Here is a 22,979-nt window from a genome sequence, read left to right on the forward strand (position 1 = left end):
TAGCTAGTCACCCCTGTACATAGTTAAGGAAATCATGTGATTACCCCCGCCCATTGTTCCATTGATGGACCGAATATTAGCATTTATTAACTCTGTTGTGCACAGTTTAATTAGAATGGTTCCTTGGAGGAGAGATCCAGATAGCTGACTAACTAGCGCAATTTCTCACACTCTTTGGTAGCGAGGGGCTTCGTTGGTCCACAACACGCTAGAGTCTCAATCGTTATCTCTCCTCATTTTTTTAAGTGCCTGCACCGCAAACGCTCTCCGCATAAAGGCCGGTTCCCACTAGAGCGCGGCAGCGCGGCGTGCGGCAATGGCAGCGGCAAGCGTTTTCCGCGTTGACGCGGCGGCTCGCGGAATTGGCGTTCCCATCTGGAAGCGGCAGACGTTAGCGGTAGCCAATGACGGACAGCCACTGAGGTACGGGTCGGGACCCACTGAAACGCGCGGTGCGTTTGATTAACTGTATCTTACACCTACATGAAGGAAAGACGAACTTGGGTGAAGACATACCAATTTCTCATTTTCTGTACAGTGTACTCTTTCACATATTTCATTATTCATGTTTTCTCATTTCACCATGAACAGATTTCATGACTACCGTTCACGAATGTTCACTATCTCCTAACACATTGAAACAATGTACGACAAAAGAAATTATTCAGATAGTTAAGCGAGACAAAAATTTAAAATGTGATACGGTAGCAGGTACACGGAACAGTAAGAACACAAAGGCTAGGTGGAAGGGATGAAAGTGGAAGCCACCTGATAGAATTTCCAACAGAGCATAATGTAATCATCGCCAGCACCTTGCTTAAGAATCACGAAAGAATAATATATATTTCGAACAGTTTTCGAAACCAGATTTTAAATTGTAAGGCATTTCCTGGTGCAGACACAAACCTGACTGATGACTGTCAATAGCAAGAAAAGCGTTCTGAAAAAGAAAATTTGTTCACACCGAATATAAATTCTAATGGTTGGATACTATTTTACAAAGGTATTTGTGTGGAGTGCAGCCTTGTACGTAAGTGAAACGTGGATGATGAACAGTTCTGTCAAACAGACAATAGACGCTTTCAGAACGTGGTGATTCATAAGAATGCTGAACATTAGATACGAGGATCGTGTGACTAAAGAAGAGGTACGGAATTAAATAGAGGAGGAAGAGGAAATTACGGCATAACTTTGATAACAATAGGGGTTAGTTGACAGGACGTATTATGGGGCGTCAAAGAGTGAGGACAAAGGGGTTGGGTGATACTATTCTGATAATAATCGTCTGTTGAAATACTATTCTACTATTTTATCTATTAATGTAAGCAGTGAATTTACTCTTCCATGCACTCCTCCACAAAACATTTAAACCAAAACTGAAATCAGCTGAACACGAAATCTTTCAACCACTGTCTGACAACTACTGGATTCACTTTCAACTTTCTATAACTATCACCGGCTAGCCACACACACATACAGATATAAGGAGAACGAAAATAAACAAACGTTAGTTTTCAGCATATAATTCTGCAGTTTGGCAACATGTACATAAACAAACCAGACAGGAAGGGACATGAGGTGAACACACTGTAGTTACGACGTCAAATCAGAGTTTTCAGTAAAACGTGTACTGCTAGTGACAGAAGAAAAAAGAGCGAACATGAAAATGTGCTTATGTTCCATAATCTAAGTTTTAGTTCAACCTCCAGCATGTGACCAGGTGAGGGGAAACGTATATGTCCGCCAAAAACTCGATTCACTGTAAGTAATCAGTCATTCACGTAAAAAAAGATGTTAACTGTTTTATAATCTGCAAGTATCACATATCAAAACAAAACTGAATCATTCTAGATTCCACCGAAGATGCCTTAAAGTAAAAGGCGAAACGCGTCTTGAATCAGTAAAGTACACTGGATAAAGAAAAAAGAAAGGAAATAATCAATAGCTCTACATATTTAGTAAATTACATCTTATGACATACCAGCAAATTAGTTTCGGTTTAACTTCTCATTCGACATGCTATTAATGCCGTTTAAAAAAATTCATCTATCCCTTCTGAAAAACTGTAGTTACTTTCATATCTCGGTAGATAAACAGATTTAGGATATTTATCATGCGACGAAATACATGACTTTTCACAAGTTATCGTTTGCAAAAAAACACGTTTCGATTTCTTGAAACGTTTACGAAATTTGCGGTTGATACAACCACGTGGTTTACGACGAGCAGGACGAAGTATCGGTCGCGTCACGAGCGAGCCTAGCGCGGTCACGGCACAGCCCGTCCGCCGACATATCATCCAATATCTCGAGAACGGTGATAGCTATCGATCTGCTCTCAGCTTTAAAAACAATTTCGATATGTTGACTAAATTTCATACGCAATAATGTATAACCTAAAATGAACTGTACGCAAAGTCCACGCAATGCGTTTTCACCTCTGCACACTCGTTAAAATTTCGTGTAAAGGTTGACGTAAATGCGATACAGCAAGTAACTACGACGAATAACGAAAAGAAATTCGGTCCTTTATCGAGAGAAGGTATTAGGCTATAACATGCCCAAGAATCAAATTTTTCTACCGAATAGTTTCCTTGGAATCGGATGATATGTTTTTCATAGCTGCCGCCGCGTCCGCGCCAGCGCTTCGGCGGAAGTTCGTGTGGCCCGGGGTGCGGTACCTGACGTCACGCTCAGCGCGTTCTGTGATTGGCGGCGCGCACCTGGAGCGCGTCACGCGGAAGCGGAAGCGGTTCGACATGGGCAAACCGCGACGCAGAGCCCGCCGCGCCGCGCCGCTGACGCCGTTTCCATGGCAACCACGCCGCTGACGCGCGGTTTTGACGCGCGGCAGCCCTAGTGGGAACCGGCCTTAACAAAATCGGTGGCTAACGGTTCGTGGTGACAATGGATTTTGTACAGACAGCATTGGAAGCCACGGCGTCGCAAACATGTTGCTGCCCAGCGCCATCTGTTGGCCAGTTTTTGCACTCGTTTTTGCTTTACACAAAACCCCAAGTCAATGCTTACCTCTCTCCCTACGTTTTATTCCGTGAATTACTGTATTTTTCAAATGTTAACAGACTTTTGGGTCACCCTGTAGATACCAAAAGCAAGATAATTTCGTGTCCTGTAGGATTACTGATAAGAATCGAGCAATCTGAAAATGAAACCAAGGAACAATTTGGTTTGTAGAAGGAACTGGCGTTCAGGGAGAAGAAACAAAAAAATTTGAGGTATGCCGACGACGTTTTAATTCAGAAAGACATCAAAGGATTTGGAAGAGTCGTTGAACGGAATGGATATTATTTTGAAAAGTATAAGCTGAACAACGACAAAAGTAAAAGAAGTGCAGCAGCATGCAGTCGAATGGAATAAGGCGATGCTGAGAGAATTAGATAAGGGAATGAGACACTATAAGAAGTATATTAGTTCAACTAACTATGAAAGACAATTATAGGCTCACTTTTTCGAAACCCCGTAAATGTTTCCCATAGCGACATGGAAGACTGGAATTTGTCTCAAAGGTCCCAATAGTCTTCCTCTGTAATAACGCAAAAACGAAGTCGACCTTAAGCTCGGCGGCTTTCAAACAGCGTGGTGTCAACACATGCGGAGAAAGACCATATTTCAGGTCATGTGATCTTTAAGGTAGGTTTATGATGTCATCTTTGCAACAAATTTCACCAAAATTCTGCCCAACACCAACGTAGACGACTCACGGGAGGGAAGGTCGTCACACCTTTCTTACTCACATTGCACCCCTTCTTATGACGCCCCGACAGTGGAAATCAGAACCGCGGTGACCGGCGTTGAAATCACGCTATTTTCGTATGGGTGTCCGAGGGCAACATTTCAGACACACCGCGGTCAAGTATCGACACGAAAACGCTTCAGGGGAAGGGGGGGGGGGGGTTGGGGGATCGGAGAGGGCACAGAAGATAGCGTCAATGAACCAGCCCTTCCCTTGGAGGGTTGGTTCCCACAAACTGCGTGATCGAAAACGACAGTTCACAGCAAGATAAACAACAGGACGATGTTATTGGCAACCTTTGACACTGCTGACATCTCCTGATGTCTCAATCCGTCGCTAAGCACTTCGTAGGCCTGTAACCATACTGAATGTGATCGCACCCCTTTGGAGTGTAGTGCAGCCACAATTTTTGCTCTGGTATACAGGGTTGAAGCACAAGCGACCGTTCAAAACCATTCAACGAAATTGAAGCAGCAAGGGATTTGTATGCTTCGGGTCCATCTGTGGAGGGATCACGGGGAGAAGAGCGGAGGGGTTTGGCGCTGTTGGGTGTTACTCATTTACATTTGCCTGAGTAAAACGTCAAACCATCAGTCTAAACCTTCCCCGCAGTTCGGCATTTCCCCGCGCATCTTAAAAATGTAGCTGTACAGAGACAGCTTGTCACTGATTACTAGGAGCTGGCGTTGCAGGCATCCCTTTCGACACCTCTCAGATTTCATATGTGGCCAGCGGGACTAATTCAGTTTAGCTAAGGCGCTGCAGTCATGGACTGTGCGGCTGATCCCGGCGGAGGTTCGAGTCCTCCCTCGGGGCATGGGTGTGTGTGTTTGTCCTTAGGATAATTTAGGTTAAGTAGTGTTTAAGCTTAGGGACTGATGACCTTAGCAGTTAAGTCCCATAAGATTTCACACACATTTGAACATTTTTGACATGAGACAGTTTAGCTCCGTAGTGTTGAAATGATTGCATGTTACATTGGCTCCTAGTAATCAGTGATTGACTGCCTCTATACGGGTGCGTTTCTGAAGTACTCAACAAAGGTGTATGGGTGATTCCGAGTGAGTTGCTGAATTGTGTCTGTGTGAGGGGGGGAGGGGTCTTATAGGGACCTTTTGCCTTTTTATACAAGCATGGGCTACTGCCGCAGGGTGGAGGGTGAGAAACAACAAGGGTCACAAAGTATAAATGATCTTCGTAGCTTCGGATGATGTTCAAGTGTCTCGAATGGTTTGTAATGGTCCCTAGTGGTTCCATCCTGTACAACAGCGCAAAAACTGCGGTCTCGTTACGCTGAGAAGAGGTTTAACCACGTTCAGTGGAGTTGCAGGCCCACAGTGTCCTTAGAAAAGAGTTGAATCGTCTGGGATATGTCAGCAGCGTCACCCCAAAGGGAAGGGGTGGTCCATTGACACTGTTTAGGCCATCCCTCTGCAGTCTTTCCGTGTCGATACTAAGCAGCGGTGTGTCTGAAATCGGTTTCCGACGGCTACCCGTAGCAGAACAGCGTGATGTCAAAACTGGCCATTGCGGTTCTGTCCTGCAGCGTAGGGGCGTAAGAAAAGGGGTGAAATGTAGATAAAAATGTAGATAAAACTTTGATGACCTTCACATGCTGTGACACATGCACAGCGGCGTTTGGAAGAATTGTGTGTGCTCAGAGCCATTTGCACCATTTTTTGAACCCGCCCCCCCCCCCCCCCCCCAATCACTTCATAATTGACTAAATTCCCTCTTTCACGTGAGTTACTCTGTTAACGTGTAAACGTCATGGTTCGCCTAAGAGAGGAATACGGTAACGAATGTGGAATTACTGAATATACAGCTGCATCGGGTACAATAACGGTTTTCTACTCGTGATGTCATGCTATGTTTCTAGTAATGTTGGCTTCGACTGTTTGTCAGACAACAATGCGCTGAGAGTGCTCCGGTTATTATTCAGACGATTCTGGGAAACAGTCGTTGGAAAAATGCCTTTTGCTCTCTCTCTCTCTATCTCTATCTCTCTCTCTCTCTCTCTCTCTCTCTTTCACACACACACACACACACACACGAAACATTTATTACTTGTTAGATCTGAATTAGGTTGTAGCGGACTTCAGTCTTGACGTTGAAGGGGATAAAAACACTGTACACTGACGGCAACGGAAAGTGTTACATCATGAAGCAGCAGTTGGGGGTGCCCATAACCATCTCCATCAGTGTGAGGTGCGACTTCCAAGGGCACGAAATCCTTTTGAATTGGTTGTGGCACGGAAGCAGCGCCTCCGAATGAGATTCTAAGGATTTTTTTGCTGTGCCTGAAACAAGTGTGTCAGTTGAAAGACGTCTAATAATTCTGAATATTGAATATTCTCATTTTGAGAGTAGTACAGGCGCAGTCCGTTTCTTTTTTCTTTTGCTAAGAAAACATTCAACAGCGTAGATCGCATAAAATATTTCTTTATTTAAACAACCGACTTCGACAGATTTTTGGTCTTCTACAGGTCTTGTTAAAAAAAAAAGGGTTTTTAAGGCCTGAAGAGGACAACAGAGTCTGCCGAAAGCGGTTGTCTTGACTAAAGAAATATTTTATGCGATCCCGGCTGTTTAATGTGTTTTAGCAATTCTGAATATATGGATAACATCCTAGGAGGGTGAGCTGAATGGAAGACAAGTATTATGATTCTGGCAAGTTGAGCTAAACGAAAGACGTCTACTATGGAGGAACCATATATGCTGATTGGCTGAGTAAATGAAATATACTTACTAATATTGAATAACACCCTAGCAGGATGAGTTAAATGAAAGATGTCTGCTACTATACTATATGTGGAGAGTATTCTGTTGCTGTTACATTCTACTGATGAGTCAATACAAGGGTCGCCAGATACTTGAATATCAATAATTAATACAAAATGAAAGAATATATTCCATGGTCTGTAGGCTGATCAGAAGCTATTCGGTACTCAAAACAAAATTTGCACCACGGAAATGTGTATGGCTGATGGCCTTCGTTAATATATGGTCAAAATTATCGGACACCTGGCTGAAAATGACTTACCAGTTCGTGGCGCCCTCCATCGGTAATTCTGGAATTCAGTGTGGTGTTGGCCCACTCTTATTCTTGATGTCAGCTTCCACTCTCACAGGCACACGTTTAATAGGTGCTGGAAGGTTTCTTGGGGAAAGGCAGCCCATTCTTCAGAGAGTGCTGCACTGAGGAGAGGTATCGATATCAGCTAGGCCCGGCAAAAAGTCAACGTTCCAAAACATCCCAAAGATGTTTTATAGGATTCAGGCCGGACTCTGTGCAGGCCAGTCCATTACAGGGATGTCATTGTCGTGCGATCACTCCACCACAGGCCGTGCATTATGAACAGGTGCTCGGTCGTGTTGAAAGATGCAATCGCCATCCCCGTATTGCTCTTCAACAGTGGGAAGCAAGAAGGTGCTTCAAACATCAATGTAGGCCTGTGCTGTGATAGTGCCACGCAAAACAACAAGGGGTGCAAGCCCCCTAAATGAAAAATACGACCACACCATAACACCACTGCCTCCGAATTTTACTGTTGGTGCTACACACGCTGGCAGATGAGGTTCGCTGGACATTCGCCATACGCACAACCTACCATCGGATCGCCACGTTGTGTACCGTGATTCGTCACTCCACACAACGTTTTTCCACTGTTAAATCGTCCAATGTTTACTCTCCTTACACCAAGCGAGGCGTCGTTTGGCATTTACCGGCGTGATTTGTGGCTTATGAGCAGCCGCTCGGCCATGAAATCCAAGTTTTCTCACCTCCCGCCTAAGTGACATAGTACATGCAGTGGATCCTGATACATTATGGAATTCGTGTGTGATGGTCTGGATAGATGTCTGTCTATTACCCTCTTCAACTCTTGGCGGTCTCTGTCAGTCAACAGACGAGGTCGGCCTGTACGCTTTTATGCTGTACGTGTCCCTTCTCGTTTCTACTTCACTATCACATCGGAAACAGTGGAACTAGGGATGTTTAGGAGTGTGGATATCCCGCGTACAGACGTATGACGTAAATGACACCCAATCACCTGACCACGTTCGAAGTCCGTGAGTTCCACGGAGCGCCCCATTCTGCTCTCTCACGATGCTAATGACTACTGAGGTCGCTGATATGGAGTATCTGGCAGTAGGTGGCAGCACAATGCACCTAATATGAAAAACGTATGTTTTTGGGGGTGTCCGGATACTTTTGATCACATAGTGTATATTAAAATGACATGGGATCAGTTAACTACCTAAATAATACCAGGAAAAATTCTATTACCACACACCTGTTTTACAAAATTTCTACACACAAGGGAAAAATTAAACATGGCAACAGTCTTAGACAGTGGAACAGAGGCATTAGCTCCAGAGATCGCTATTGAGCAGGTCTCAAAAGATGTGGCAGAAATAACTGCGTTACCCATGGTATTAAGGAGAATTTACGTGCTCCATACGAGATAATGAGCAAGTCAATGGTAACTCAAGATTCACTGTAACAAACTTTGCGTCCTGAAACGCGAAAGAATTGAAATAAAAAGTTAAAAATCATGATCGTCGTTGTGAAACGACTCTGAATTGGTAGCAAGGTTCTCGTTCAGATCCTAATACTGCGGAGAGAATACTCACCATTCTGGCTGCTGCCTCGTGTAGCGAAAGAGACCAATTGCTCTCAGTCGATCTCAGGACAGATTCTTCTCTCTACCGCCCTCCGCAACAGAATGTTCTCCGCGACACTCTCCGAAACCGAATGTCCCATGCACTTCTTTGTTTGTCGAGCTCTGGCGTCCCACCAAAAACAATTCCGTAAAAAACTTGCGTTAACCAACCAGCGCCAGTACTTATCTGTTTTACCCATCGGAAGAGAGAAAACTTTCCAAGTGAGTCCTTTCCTCTCGTCATAAAAACATAAGAAAGACGAACGTCTCATATTAGTGGCCAATGAGAGCTCTAACCCATGTGTTAGCCTATGAGACGTGAACAAAATGACCGTCTCCCTCCCCCCCCCCCCCCTGCCATCCTGAATAATTTTCTAAATCCTCTTAACTCTTCCCACAGCTCCGGCAAACACCCTTGGTGTCAGTGCGTATGCTATGGCATAACTTCCTTCTTAAGCAGCAAACTGTCAACTGTCTATTGGTGCCAGTATTCTGCCTAGTTTCTGAACTGGAAATGGAGCCATCGCATCTGCAAGTGGCATTTCTCCGCCATTAATCAGCGAAATGACCTCCCTGGTGCATTTCTCGGAGAACACACCATGACGAACCCCTATCGGGCGTGTAAAGCGACTGCCCTGCGCAACGGCTCCTCTAAATGCGTCACGGGAAGGTTCGGTATTGTCTGGGAGACACATGGGCGGGCTGCCTTGCCAGAAAGGCTACGTAACTCGCATGTGGAACTTAACCATCCTAACATTACATCATATGATCGGAAACTACTATTTCAATAGGAGCTGACTGACTTGTTCCTTGACTTGTTAAGAGGAGTGTCAATTGTCTATCTAGATCAACGGTCGGCAAGCAGCAGACCGCGCTCCAGGTTCGGACCGCGGAAGGTCAAAAACTGGCACGCAAAAAATATTAAAAGTATAAATTACGAACTCAAATTATTTAAAAATTACTTTTCTGTAGATAATTCGTTTGAGTGTCACCCTTATAACTTTTGTATCGTAATGCACAATTAACTACTGGATAATTAGAATTCTTAATGCTTAAATATAGATAGATTAAAATGCACAGTTTCTATGCTGTGAAGTTGTGGAGAGTGCGCTGAACATCGAAAGGAAGCAAGCAGGCCGACCGGCGCAGCATGTTATGTCGGTCCACATAATAGCTCTGTACACACGAATTGTAACACAAGAAGGAAATTTTGTAAATCGATTTCAGACTGTAGCAACCACTGAAACCTCTATTAAATCAGAGAAAGCATATTCATTTAAACACCATTTTTGTGCTCGTAGCTCGAACGATAGCTTAAAGCTTCGTTAGGAAACTTCAGGCGAGTTCACTCGGCGGCGTCGATCTTTGACAACAAAGCGCCCCCTTTGCGGTGCGGCACCCATGGTGTGCGACAGCATATGCGGCACCCATGGTGTGCGACAGAATACGCTGTGACGCTGTAGTTGCTCCCTTGCGGGTACATCGGCGCTAACAGCCACCACAGTCGTACAAGTTTATTTGCCAACTAACTCCGCAGATGATGAAGAGATTGAAGAAATGTATGATGAGATAAAAGAACGAAACAAAATAAAGTACACTAATTTTATCACCACTTCGTAAGTAGTTGTCGCGATCTAGTACGGAGCGTTTCTTTTGCATCGATATGGACCCAAGAAAGCGTAAAGTTGATACTGACAATAGGAAGTTTTTGACTGAGGGAACTGTACAAAGTTGTTTTACGCTGAAACTTCCTGGCAGATTAAAACTGTGTGCCGGACCGAGACTCGAACTCGGGACGGAGTACTGGCAGAAGTAAAGCTGTGAGGACGGGGCGTGAGTCATGCTTGGGTAGCTCAGATGGTAGAGCACTTGCCCGCGAAAGACAAAGGCAGAAGTAAAGCTGCGAGGTCGGGCGACAGTCGTGCTTGGGTAGCTCCGATGGTAGACCACTTGCCCACGAAAAGCAAAGGTCCCGAGTTTGAGCCTCGGTCTGGCACACAGTTTTAATATGCCAGGGTCGGCCGCGGTGGCCTAGTGGTTCTAGGTGCTTCAGTCCGGAACCGCGCGACTGCTACGGTCGCAGGTTCGAATCCTGCCTAGGGCATGGATGTGTGTGATGTCCTTAGGTTAGTTAGGTTTAAGTAGTTATAAGTCTAGGGGACTGATGACCACAGATGTTAAGTCCCATAGTGCTCAGAGTCAATCTGCCAGGAAGTTTCATATCAGCGCACAAACCGCTGCAGAGTGAAAATCTCATTTTGTTTTACGCTGTCTGGTTGGCTGGAGCTGATCCAGTGTGGTGGCCGAGCGGTTCTAGACGCTTCAGTCCGGAACCGCGCTGCTGCTACGGTCGCAGGTTCGAATCCTGCCTGGGGCATTGATGTGTGTGATGTCCTTAGATTAGTTACATTTAAGTAGTTATAAGTCTAGCGAACTGACGAACTCAGATGTTAAGCCCCATAGTGCTTAGAGCCATTTGAACCATTAGATCCAGTATGCTTCATATGCAACGGAATTGTCGCTTTTGTTAAAAGCCACAATTAAAAGCGACAGTACGAAAGAACTCATCAGCAGTTACATAAAAATTTCTCTCTGGGTTGTGAAGCTTGTCAAGAAAAACTCCACGGATATTTAGCCTCTTACAAAAAAAAGCTCAGCCTTCCTAATTCGCTCTATGAGCAAGCAAGAAAAATCTGTAGAAGCAGCCTTGCATGTTGTTTTGGACGCTTAACGGACACCAGAAGCCATTTTCAGACTCTGAGATAGTAAAAAAATGTATGTTGGAAGTAGCAGTGGCACTTTTTGAAGAGGAAAAATTGTTATTGCCGCAATTCAAGATATTCCACTGTCGGGAAAAAGTAATACAAGAAGGATTGAAATTTTGGCTGCTGACAATATAAGTAGTTTACTCGAACTTCCTCAGAAGGCGCCTTGTTACGCCGTAGAATTACATGAATCATGTGATGTTGTTGATGAAGAACAAATGTCCACTTCCGTGCTATTTTTGGATATTGAAAGTAAAGAATTTAGGAAAGAATTGCTAACAATATTGCCATTGAAAGGCAAGACTCAAGGAGAACATTTATTCTAGACTTTTGATGACTTCATGATAAAATTAAACGTTATTTATGATAGAATGATGTATCTTTCAACTGTCGGGGCCGCAGCAATGATCGGCAAAAAAAAAGGGCTAGCAAAGAGAATCGAAGGTAGGTATGCTGCGCTGCTATCTTATCAGTGCATAGTTCACCAGGCAGCCCTTTGTGGAAAACTTAATGTGACTCTGAAAGAAGTAATGGACAGGTTGATCAAGTTGATTAATTTTTAGAGGTCTCGTTCTGCTCTTCATAACAGAACCGACATACAACGGTATAAAAATGTTCGTTACCTAAATAAAGGTAAAGTAATAGAATTTTTTTGGGCAAATAATAGAAGAAGTAAAACCCTCCTTAGATAATATGGTTTCATAAGAAGCGAGAACCATTTGGAGTTTCTAGCAAACGAACGTAGTAGGCTTGCTGTGGCTTTCTTGAAAGATATTCTGAAACATTTAAATGCAGCCAGTACCAAGCTACAAGGAAAAGGGGAAATTCATATGTGATCTTATACAAAGTGCCTTCTTTCAGTCGCACGTGGCTATCTTTGAAGAAGGCACTGCAAGTCAAGAATTTTTTTCACTTTCCGACAATTTTATAATACAAAAATAATTCTGGAAAAGACATTTCAGTATTTTCAAATTTTATATCAGATCTGTCAAAGGAATTTATAGCAAGATTCCAAGACTATCCAGATATAGTGAAGCTGTCGCGATTCTTAAGATCACCTTTTGAAGTTTCTCCGATGGCAGTATGGACAGATGTGGCTACAAAGTCGTTATGCGTTCGAAAGTCTTTACTCTATATGGAGATAACAGACTTGCAAGACATTTACTTGAATTCGTACAAAGTGTATCGGCTGAAGAATTTTGGAGTAAACATATCCCAGAAAAATACGAAAACTGCAAAAAAAATTCCAGATACCTGGCTACTATGTTTGGTGCACATATATTTGTGAAATTTCATTCACAGAAACTAATTTTTTGAAGAACAAGTATCGCTCAAGATTAACGGCCACCCACCTTGAAGATATTACTCGCAAAAGCTGTTCCTCATATGAACCTAACCTTAAGAAACTGGCTCAAGACCGCAAATGTAATTTCTCTCATTGATTTTTAATACAGATATGCCTATCTACCGTATTTCTATTTTATGAGTGAAAATTGAAACAAAAAGCAGTATTGAATATACGTTTTTTCCTGGATTTTTCAATACAGATATACCTATCTACTTATTGTATTTAATATTTTTTGTGAGTGAAAATAAAAATAAAAAATAGTGAAAAAATTGTCTATCTATTATATTTAATATTGGTTTGAGAGCGAAAATTAAAATAAAAAATTAGTAAGGAATACGAGGGTTTTATTATGGACCTCAATAAATATTTTCGGAAGTATCCGGACCCCATCTAAAATCACTTGCCGACCATTGATCTAGATTATATTAAAAGGAGCTAATTATGAGGTTGACCGCAATTGTTTCTGCTCTGTTAACAATGAAATTACTGGTGGAAACCAATCTTAACCGATTAATAATCACAGCAGACGGATGTCTCGGACAGAATGCAATTAGTGAGACACACACCAGCGTCTTCCCATGTTACTTTTCTATTCTCATATTAATTGGATTAGGAAATAGGTGAGGAGTGTAGACTCAGATTATCATTTATCAAATTTGCAAACCTAAAGAAAACAGTGGCACACTTCTTTTTGAGAGGTTGGTTAGTCCGCAGACATTTAGCAAGTGGTAAAAACCAGTGAACTGTTTAGAAAAGCAGGAAGGTGTGAGAAGGTTCTGACAGATCTTCCTCACAGCTGGCCACTGGCTAGTATGAAAGTGTAGCTCTTCTCAATGCTTCCCAGATATGCTGTACAGTTGGAAAATCGGGGAACTGGGTAGGCCCGTCATACATCAAAACTTTCACGAAGGTGTGTGTGATGTGAACTACGGTGTGGAGTCTTGGATTAACCTGCTGGGATTTGTCGTTTGCTACCTTGGTCACGAAAGATATGAGAAGACGGTAATGCAGGAGTAGGTTTAATAATGAATAAGAAAAATAGGAATGTGAGTGAGCTACTATAAACAGCATAGTGAACGCATTATTGTATCCAAGACAGACACAAAGCCAACAGCCACCACAGTCGTACAAGTTTATATGCCAACTAACTCCGCAGATGATGGAAAGATTGAAGAAATATATGATGAGATAAAAGAAAGTGTTCAGATAGCTGAAGGAGACGAAATTTTGTTGTTGGGCGTTGGAATTCGATAGTGGGTAAAAGAAAGCGAAGAAAAACCTAGGTGTATTGGACTTAGGTAAAGAAATGAAAGAGGAGGCCGCCTGATAGAATTTTCACAGAGCATAATTTAACCATCGCAAACATTTGGTTAAAAATCAGGAAAGCAGGTTGTATACGTGGAAGAGATCTGGAGATACCGGAAGGTTTCCGATTGATTGTATAATGGCACGACAGAGATTTCGGAATCAGATTTTAAATTGTAAGACATTCCAGGGGCAGATGTGCATTCTGACCTCAATATATTGGTTATGAATCGTAGATTAAAGCTAGACAAACAGCAAAAAAATAGGAAATTAGGAAGATGGGACCTGGATACACTGAAAGAAATAGAGGTTGTTGAGAGTTTAAGAGGGAACATTAGGCAACGGTTGACTGGAACAGGGGAAAGGAATGCATTAGAAGACGATTGGGTAGCTTTAAGAGATGAAATTGTGAAGACAGCAGAGGATCAAATAGATGAATAGACAAGGCATAGTGGAAATCCTTGGAAAACACGGGAGATGCTGAATTTAATTGGTAAAAGGACGGAAAGCTATATGAGAACCAGAACCAATGAGTTCTTACATAATTGGATTTTATGGTGTGCATCCGTTTTTATAATCTCAACGGAAGGAATGTGTAATGACTGTTTACTAGTAACTTTCCGTGGCGCCTGTGGTGCCGCTTGGCTAAACTGCGAGAACTAAATTCTGTAACTCGAGTACTCTTCTTAAGGAGGCGTCGTTTTTGTTCTTGTAAATTGCCTTAAAGCAAAATCACTGTAAGGGTCATTTATACAATTTCAGATCTGTTACTCAGTAGTTAATTTTTTAAACGAAATTTTACTGTGTGCTCATCTTTGGTAGTGAAATTGTCCGTTTTGGACTTCATTTTAGTTAAATACTTTCATTATTTTAATAAACACTGGCCAAGGGAGTTTCCTTCTTTTTGCGTCAGTTGGCAAAATAAAATAAAAGTCATAAAGTTCGCCGGCCGTAGTAGCCGAGCGGTTCTAGGCGCTGCGGTCTAGAACCGCACGACCGCTACGGTCGCAGGTTCGAATCCTGCTTCGGACATGGATGTGTGTGATGTCCTTAGGTTAGTTGGGTTTAAGTAGTTCTAAGTTCTAGGGGACTGATGACCTCAGATATTAAGTCCGATAGTTCTCAGAGCCATTTGAGCCATTTTTCATAAAGTTCGCTCGAGCGTTAACCTCATTTAAGTAACAGATGATCTGTAAAATTTTTTTTATATCCAATAGTGTAAATGATATCTTCTTTCTGAATGTTGTTCCGATGTATCCCGCCCGAGGAGCGGCCGCTGTCGGCGTCATGTTTGTGGGGCTTACGTTAACCGCTTGCGATTAATGTGAATACTGACTTCAGTAGTAGAAAATTTTGTATATTTGTTGTAAAATTTTAATTATAATACAGTGTCAATTTGTAAAACTATCGGCCTCCGGGGTCAGTTAGCTTCTGAAGTTGAACGTAGTTGTCCTTCCTATTCACCTAGTATTATTTCCCCCTTTTTTTAACTGTATTTTTGTGATGATTAAATACTTGCAACCTGACATTTACTTATGAGAGTTTAAGTTCTAAAGTTTGTGCAAGTAGAGTCGAACTGTTCAGAAAGGAGGATGTGAGACGAAAATCAACAGAAGGAAAACAATGAGAATGGAATGCAGTCGAATTAAATCAGGTGATGCTGAGGGAATTACATTAGGAAATGAGACACTTAAAGTAGTATATGAGTTTTGCTATTTGGGCAACAAAAAAATTATAGTCGTTAAACGACGGCGTCATCTGCAAACAACCTAAGTCGGCTGCTCAGATTGTGTCCCAAATCGTTTATATAGATAAGGAACAGCAAAGGGCCTATAACATTATCTTGGGGAATGCCAGAAATCACTTCTGTTTTACTTGATGATTCATAAGGATATAGGTTGCAGTAGTTATTTGGAGATGAAGAGGTGTGCACAGGACAGAGCAGCAAGGACAGCTGCATCAAACCAATCTTCGGACTGAAGAACACAACAACACATCTGCGAACATTAGCCTCCCTTCAACAATTACTAAATTAGTCCTGTTATCATATTCAGTAACTCCCCACACCATGGTTCCAAGAACTAGAATTGCTGTTACCTGCGACTTTAAATCGGGTCTTACAGGTACTTGTTAGCGCCGATCTCAAGGCCACACGCACAGAAGCGAGACTCGTCACTGAGTTACATAAAGTACCACTCAGTGCCCCAGTTGACTGTAGCTCTACACCATGCAGGTTTATGGCATGGTGCAAGCGGAAAATGTCGGATGGTACCTCGAGATTCCAGTTCGGTTTCCGATAATCTGGTCACGACGGTATGTGGTGTTCATTGCCCGAATTTCAGCTGTTGTTATCCTTTGAGCCAATGGAACAGTCCTACGATACACTCGTGGTGCAGTCCTGAAGACGCCCGTCTCTGCTCTCCCTATCATTCTGTTGTCTTGAGTCTATTTCGGTACGACTCGTACTGCAATCAGTGCAGCAAACCGATGTTATGGATATTGGTCTGCAATTTTGTGGGTCCGTTCTTTCACTCTTCTTATACATAGTAGTCACCTTCGCTCTTCTCCAGTCTCTCGGGACTCAGAACTGGCCGAGAGATTCGCGATAAATGGCAAGCTAAGTAAGGGGCCAATGCGGTAATGTACTCTTTGTAAAACCGAACTGGGATTCCTACCGGACCTGGCTACTTACTTGTTTTCAACTCTTTCGGTTGTTTCTTTATCCCAAAGACTCTTATTACTATGTCGTCCATACGGGACGCTGTGAGATGATCAAACGACGGTATGTTTGTACGATTCTCCCGCGTGAATGATCCCTTAAAAGCGAAATTTAAAACTTCGGCTTTCGTTTTGAAGTCATCTGCTGGTACTTCAGCCTGGTCGACGACTAACTTGAAGAACTCTGAGACCCACGTAGCGATTGCACATAGAACGAGAATTTTTTCGGGTTTTCGGCCAGATCTTTTGCTGAGGCATGACACTGGTAATTGTTGTATGCTTCGCTCATAGATCTTTCCACAGACGCACGAGTACAACAGCCTTTGCTTCCTCAGCTTTTTCTGAGTTTCGTTCTGAAACCACAGTGGGTCTTTTCCGTCCTTAATCCACTTACTCTTCACATTCTTCTTCAGATCACGAGTTACAATCTATTTAAACTTTGCCCACAATTCCTCTACGTCCATGTTACTGAAACTAATTGCTAACAACTGCCTATCTGCTCTTTCTAGCATAAACACTGTCCTAGCCTTCTTCACCTGATTTATTAACTTTCGTAACCATAGTCGTTATGATGGCCTTATAATCACTAAGCCATGTCTCTATACTGACACCGTCTGATAAGGTCCGGCTGTTTCTAGCTACGAGGTTTAACATGAATATGTGTATCTGCCGAATTAGCTGCTTAAGACAGTTTTCGGAAACGTATTCAAAAGTTTTTCGCATGACTATCTGTCTGTGCCCCCTGCAATGAAGATACGCTGAACAGCCAAAGAAACTAGTACACCTGCCTAACATCGTGTAGAGCCCCCGCGAGCATGCATAAGCACCGTAAAACGACGTTGCATGGGCTCATGTAATGTCTGAAGTAGTGCTGGAGGGAAATGACACCATGAATCCTGCCGGGCTGTCCATAAATTCATAAGAGTACGAGAAGATGAAGATCTCTTCTGAACAGCGCGTTGCAAGGTATCCCAGATATGCTCAATAATGTTCATGTCGGGGGAGTTTGGTGGTCAGCGGGAGTGTTTAAACTCAGAAGAATGTTCCTGGAGCCACTCTATAGCAATTCTGGACGTGTGGGGTGTTGCATTGTCCTGCTGGAATTGCCCAAGTCCGTCGGAATACACGATGGACATGAATGGATGCATGGACAGGATGCTTACGTACGTGTCATCTGTCAGAGTCGCATCTAGACGTATCAGGGGTCACATAACACTCCATCTGCAGACGCTTCATACCATTACAGAGCCTCCATCAGCTTGAACAGTCCCCTGCCGATACGCAAGGTCCATGGATTTATAAGGTTGTCTCTATACCCATAGACGTCCATCCGGTCGGTACAATTTTAAACGAGACTCATCCGACCAGGCAACATGTTTCCAGTCATCAACAGTCCAGTGTCAGTGTTGACGGGCCCAGGCGAGGCGTAAAGCTTTGGGTCGTGCAGTCATCAAGGGTACACGAGTGGGCCTTCGGCTCCCAAAACACATATCGGTGATGTTTCGTTGAATGGTTCGCACGCTGACACTTGTTGATGGCCGACCGTTGAAATCTGCAGCAATTTGCGGAAGGGCTGTACTTTTGTCACACTGAACGATTCTCTTCAGTCGTCGTTGGTCCCGTTCTTGCAGGATATTTTTCCGGCCCCAGCGATGTCGGATGTTTAATGTTTAACCGGATTCCTTATGTTCACGGTATACTCGTGAAATAGTCGTACGGGAAAATCCCTACTTCTTCGCTACCTCGGAGATGCTGTGTCCCAATGCTCGTGCGCCTACTGTAACACAATGTTCAAACTCACTTAAATCTTGATAACCTACCATTGTAGCAGCAGTAACCGATCTAACAACTGCGGCAGACTCTTTTTGTCTTATGTAGGCGTTGTCGACCGCAGCACCACAATCTACCTGTTTACATATCTCTGTATTTGAATACGCATGCCTGTACCAGTTTCTTTGGCGCTTCACTTTAGATGCCCTGGCCTACACTCGGTAGGTTAAGTTACCTCCAACTAGTATTTTATGATCTATGGATTTATGCGCTACTGATCGTAGACTTTGTTTGAATGACTCGAAAACTATCACAGCGGAATCGGATGGCCGGTAAGAAGATCCAACAGTTAACTTGGGGTCACCTAAATCTGTTATACGCGACCAGATAACTTCACTGTCACACTCACATTCGACCTCAATAGAGACATCATTTTTCACAACTCGCACTCCCATGGCGTCTAATCTATGTTTCTGATAAATGCTCTATGACTCGCTAAATATCTCCGGGATTTCTACCTCAGGCTACGGCCACATCTCGGTCCCAAGGATAATTTGAGGAGGAAGGCAACCTTCCTGGAAAGCAGTAAATTCGGGAACTTCTGTTACGAACACTTCGCTAATTTACCCATAACATTTTGGTGGTCGAAGTGTCATCATCCTGAACGATGTCTGATTTCCTTATCTGCGTACCGCCGAGTGATCGTCAGGGTACCTCAACCTCAAACTATGGCCTTAAAAAAAATCATGTACACTCCACACGTACTCTGCTACCCGAGTAGCTGCTTCCGTTGTGTAGTGCACTCCTGACCAATCAAGGTGAGTCCTGTACTCTTCCATCCGAAAATGCAGGTGCGCAAACATGCAGCCACGAATGTCACAAAGCCGACGACGCTTTAGTTCGAGACCCCCCACTCGGCTCCAAACCAAAGGGTCCTGATGAACTCTGGGAACAATGCTACAATTGCCAGCTCTACTTGTACCGTACGTGCACGACCAGCAGCCTTCATCATATCCGCCAGTAATTCTCAGATTCCATGCGACAGACGTCGTTAGTGCTGTTGTGAATCAGATGACTGCGCGCTACACGCTCCACACCCGTGTTCGAGGCCACCTCCACATCTCGGATGAGGCACCTGACTGACATACCAAGTGCACACAGGTTTTCTTTCTAGCCCTGAACGCCAGTTTCCTAAGGGGGTTCCATAACACACATAAGTATATTTGATCAAACTCGTCGTTTCGTTTAAAATTCGATGCAGATGACACATTGCGTTATTTCCTGGATAGTTTGTTGCCTACTCACTCAAAAATGTAGCTACATATGTGTGAATCATAAAGAATACCGCCCCAGAGCTCTACTGAACATTCACAAACCTGAATGTCCTATCAGGCTTATTGAAATTTCATTAAACTATCCACGGCATAAAATAATGTGTAAAGAGAAACCTAAGTCATAAAAGAAGTGGATGCTTCCCAGGATGCACACACTTGCACTCCAAAGCCGACCTCTTTACACAACGACCTGTGATCCTCACACGGTTTCAGACATGTACGGCCATGGTTTGACCTTTGTTAAACCATATCATTTTGTGTTTTGTTTTCTTCAGTGTATTTTTATACAGATGCGGACTGAATCATACGAGGTAACAAAGTATCCTGAGATTTTATCTAATTATGAATTTACTTGTGAAGAAACTGACTCTGGAAGTTGCGCTGGCCGCTTATAGTAGGAAACTACTTGTGAAACATTCATATGGATAACATGTACTACTTGTTTCTACTCAGGAAGTGCAATGAAGTAATCGACCATTGCGGGTAAGGATCACATCTACACTATTTCAAAGAAACGACAAAGTACTTGAAATGAAACTTCCTGACAGTTTAAAACTGTGTGCCCGACGGGACTCGCATTCGGGACCATTCCTTTCGCGGGCAAGTGTTCTACCATCTGAGATACCCAAGCAAGACTCACGACCTGTCCTCAAAGCTTTAATTCCGGCACTACCTCATCTCCTACCATTCAAACTTCACAGAAGCTCTTCTGCAGACCTTTCAGAACTTAAAATGAAGATGGTTAGAACGCCTTCTGAACAACAATCGTCTCAGTGCTATGTCAGCCTTCTGTGTCAACACTGTTCTCTGGTTTAAGCAGAGACGTAAGCTTTGTAAAATGCAGTAAACGAGCACTCGTGGTATGTTGTTGGATCATAATAATCACGTGATGCATGATACATGTGACCTGAGACGAAGTACCAGCAGTAGTAACGTTGTCCCAAATCATCAGCCATGAGTGGACTGGAAAAATGACTAAAATTATTTCGAAAGAGAAATTAATTTTCGTTGCTGTTCCACAATAAAGGATTCATTAGCTTCGAGCGTAATGTATGTTCTGTTATCTCTTACATAAAAGAAATGAATATTTGGTGGTTACAGTAACACCATGTCACACAATGGTTAATCTTGAAACGCTTCAGGATTTTACCTGTATGCTGCCTGTTAGTCACCAGACGTATGAGGTGGTCGTGTATGGCTCACAAGTCACGTAAAGGGAAGGGTTTGTTGTGGGAAGCCCAACAGTATGTTTTCGATAGTCCGATGCCCTGAGAGGTTGCGCGCCAGTTTCTTTCCTGAATACCAAAGCCCCTAGTCATCTGGTGCGCCTCATGTGATTCACAACCGAATCCTCTCCCTTGCAAGATAGATACCAGAAAGAAAGAGACTCCTCTGACTTGCTCAGAGTACAAAATAATTTGCTTCGATGCTGGGGGAAGCCCGTAGGCTCGCGCAACCGGTTTCATCGACCGTCAGAGGGCTACCGTTTCCTCCTCTCTCGTTCTGTGTGGCTCGTTGTACATCAGCTTTGCTGAATGCAAAAGTATTACTATACTACGTTTACACGTTATTATTTTCAAAAGGCATTTCAATCATTTGTTGCTGACTTCACTGCAATGCATCCAAAAATATGAGTGCAGAAGTGGCTCAATGTATTGATGGAACTCAAAAATGTTAACGTTTCAGTTCATCTATTGGTTTAATCGGACGGATGCGTCAGCGATATTATTGGTTTTATTCAGTGTGCTATGTGCCAGGTAGAGGAATCTATACGCTATTCGCAGAATTTACATCGCCACCTTACCTTACTCCCACATATAACAAAAACAACGGAAGCCTAAATATGGCCTACGTATTCCAGCAAAATAATAAATAATTAATAGGTATTCACCTGATGATGACAGCATGCTGCCGAAAAACGTCGTGGCAAATTGTAAATATGTGTTGAACGTGGTTTAAGCAGCAAAATATTCTGTTTATAAAAGTAGCACGACAGTCGCACACCTCATTCAGATTCATATAACGTGAATTAATTTAATGAAAGCAGTTTACACACACAAAAATGAGAAAGTTGCAAACATGACGTGTTGTACATCAGTTAGAAGAAGAAAGAACTGATAACTTAGAACTCCATATCAGAAAATGCTTAAGAAATAAGAGATGAGAAAAAAGTTATAAATCTTGAGACTGACAACTACGTTATTCAAGACATCGTGAAGTAAAATCAACTCTTTCCCTGCAACGTATAAAACAATCAGAGGAATTTTAAACCTCCACTACTCTGCAGACACCGTCCCACTGAGAAGAAAAAATATATAGTGATATGAAATATCAAATCAAACACACCATTCCAATTTTATTTTGTTTTGCTACCAGTTTTGGAATTACGCCATCTTCAGTCCCCCTGAAGGCCGTGTAGGAAGAATCCCACCACTTGTACAATTAAAATAGGGGCCAGTACACAATCACTGGTATCCGTAGACTTCTTTATAGCAACGCGATCCCTTTGGTCGTCGTTTCAAGACTGTTAGACGAACGCTAGATTCGGCGTTACGTTATTCGACCTTCAGGCCCCTTGACCGACTTGTAGGAAGAATCCCACAGCTTGTAAAATCGAAATAGAATTCATTGGTGTCCGTAGACTTTTTTTATAACAACGTAATCCCTTCGACCGTCGCTTGGAGAGTGTTAGACGAGCATTGGAATGTGAATGTATACTGACACCTATTTTAAATGTTCAAAAGGTGGGATTCTTCCTACACGCCGGTCAGGGGATCTGAAGGTGGCGTAATGTAACGCCGAAACTGGATAAAGATGGACTTACAGAGATATAGGGGTATTGGAATCATTGCTTACAGACGATATTTTAGAAATAGAGGGCGAGAAAAGCGACGGTATATACACAGTGGTATCAGTTGCACTGGACAAGTTTATGCGAGAGATTCTGAACAATGAATGATTTTTTCAGCCAAAATTCTCAGTAGGTTGGGAATGGGACAGAGAATATGCCAACTTGGTATATTTGGGGAGGAATTTCCAGTCCGACATTCGCATTGTAGCCAAGGGAAATATTGGCCAGACTGGGAGATTGGAACTACGTTAATTTACTAATTACAATCAAATGGATGACTGCAGTAAAGCTGTTTTTCTTGAATATCAGGGGAATTATGTCCAGTAAATGTCCTCAATGTCCGACACTTAAGTTTAAGTTAGGAAAATCCATGGAAGATACCGTGGCTGAAGTAAGTAAAAGCAGCGTTAGAATAACGTACGATAAGTAAATTGAAGTGTTAGGAAGTCTCCTCTTAAAGTTTTTCTCTGT

This window comes from Schistocerca cancellata, chromosome 3 (genome assembly GCF_023864275.1).
Source record: "Schistocerca cancellata isolate TAMUIC-IGC-003103 chromosome 3, iqSchCanc2.1, whole genome shotgun sequence".
Classification (NCBI taxonomy): domain Eukaryota; kingdom Metazoa; phylum Arthropoda; class Insecta; order Orthoptera; family Acrididae; genus Schistocerca; species Schistocerca cancellata.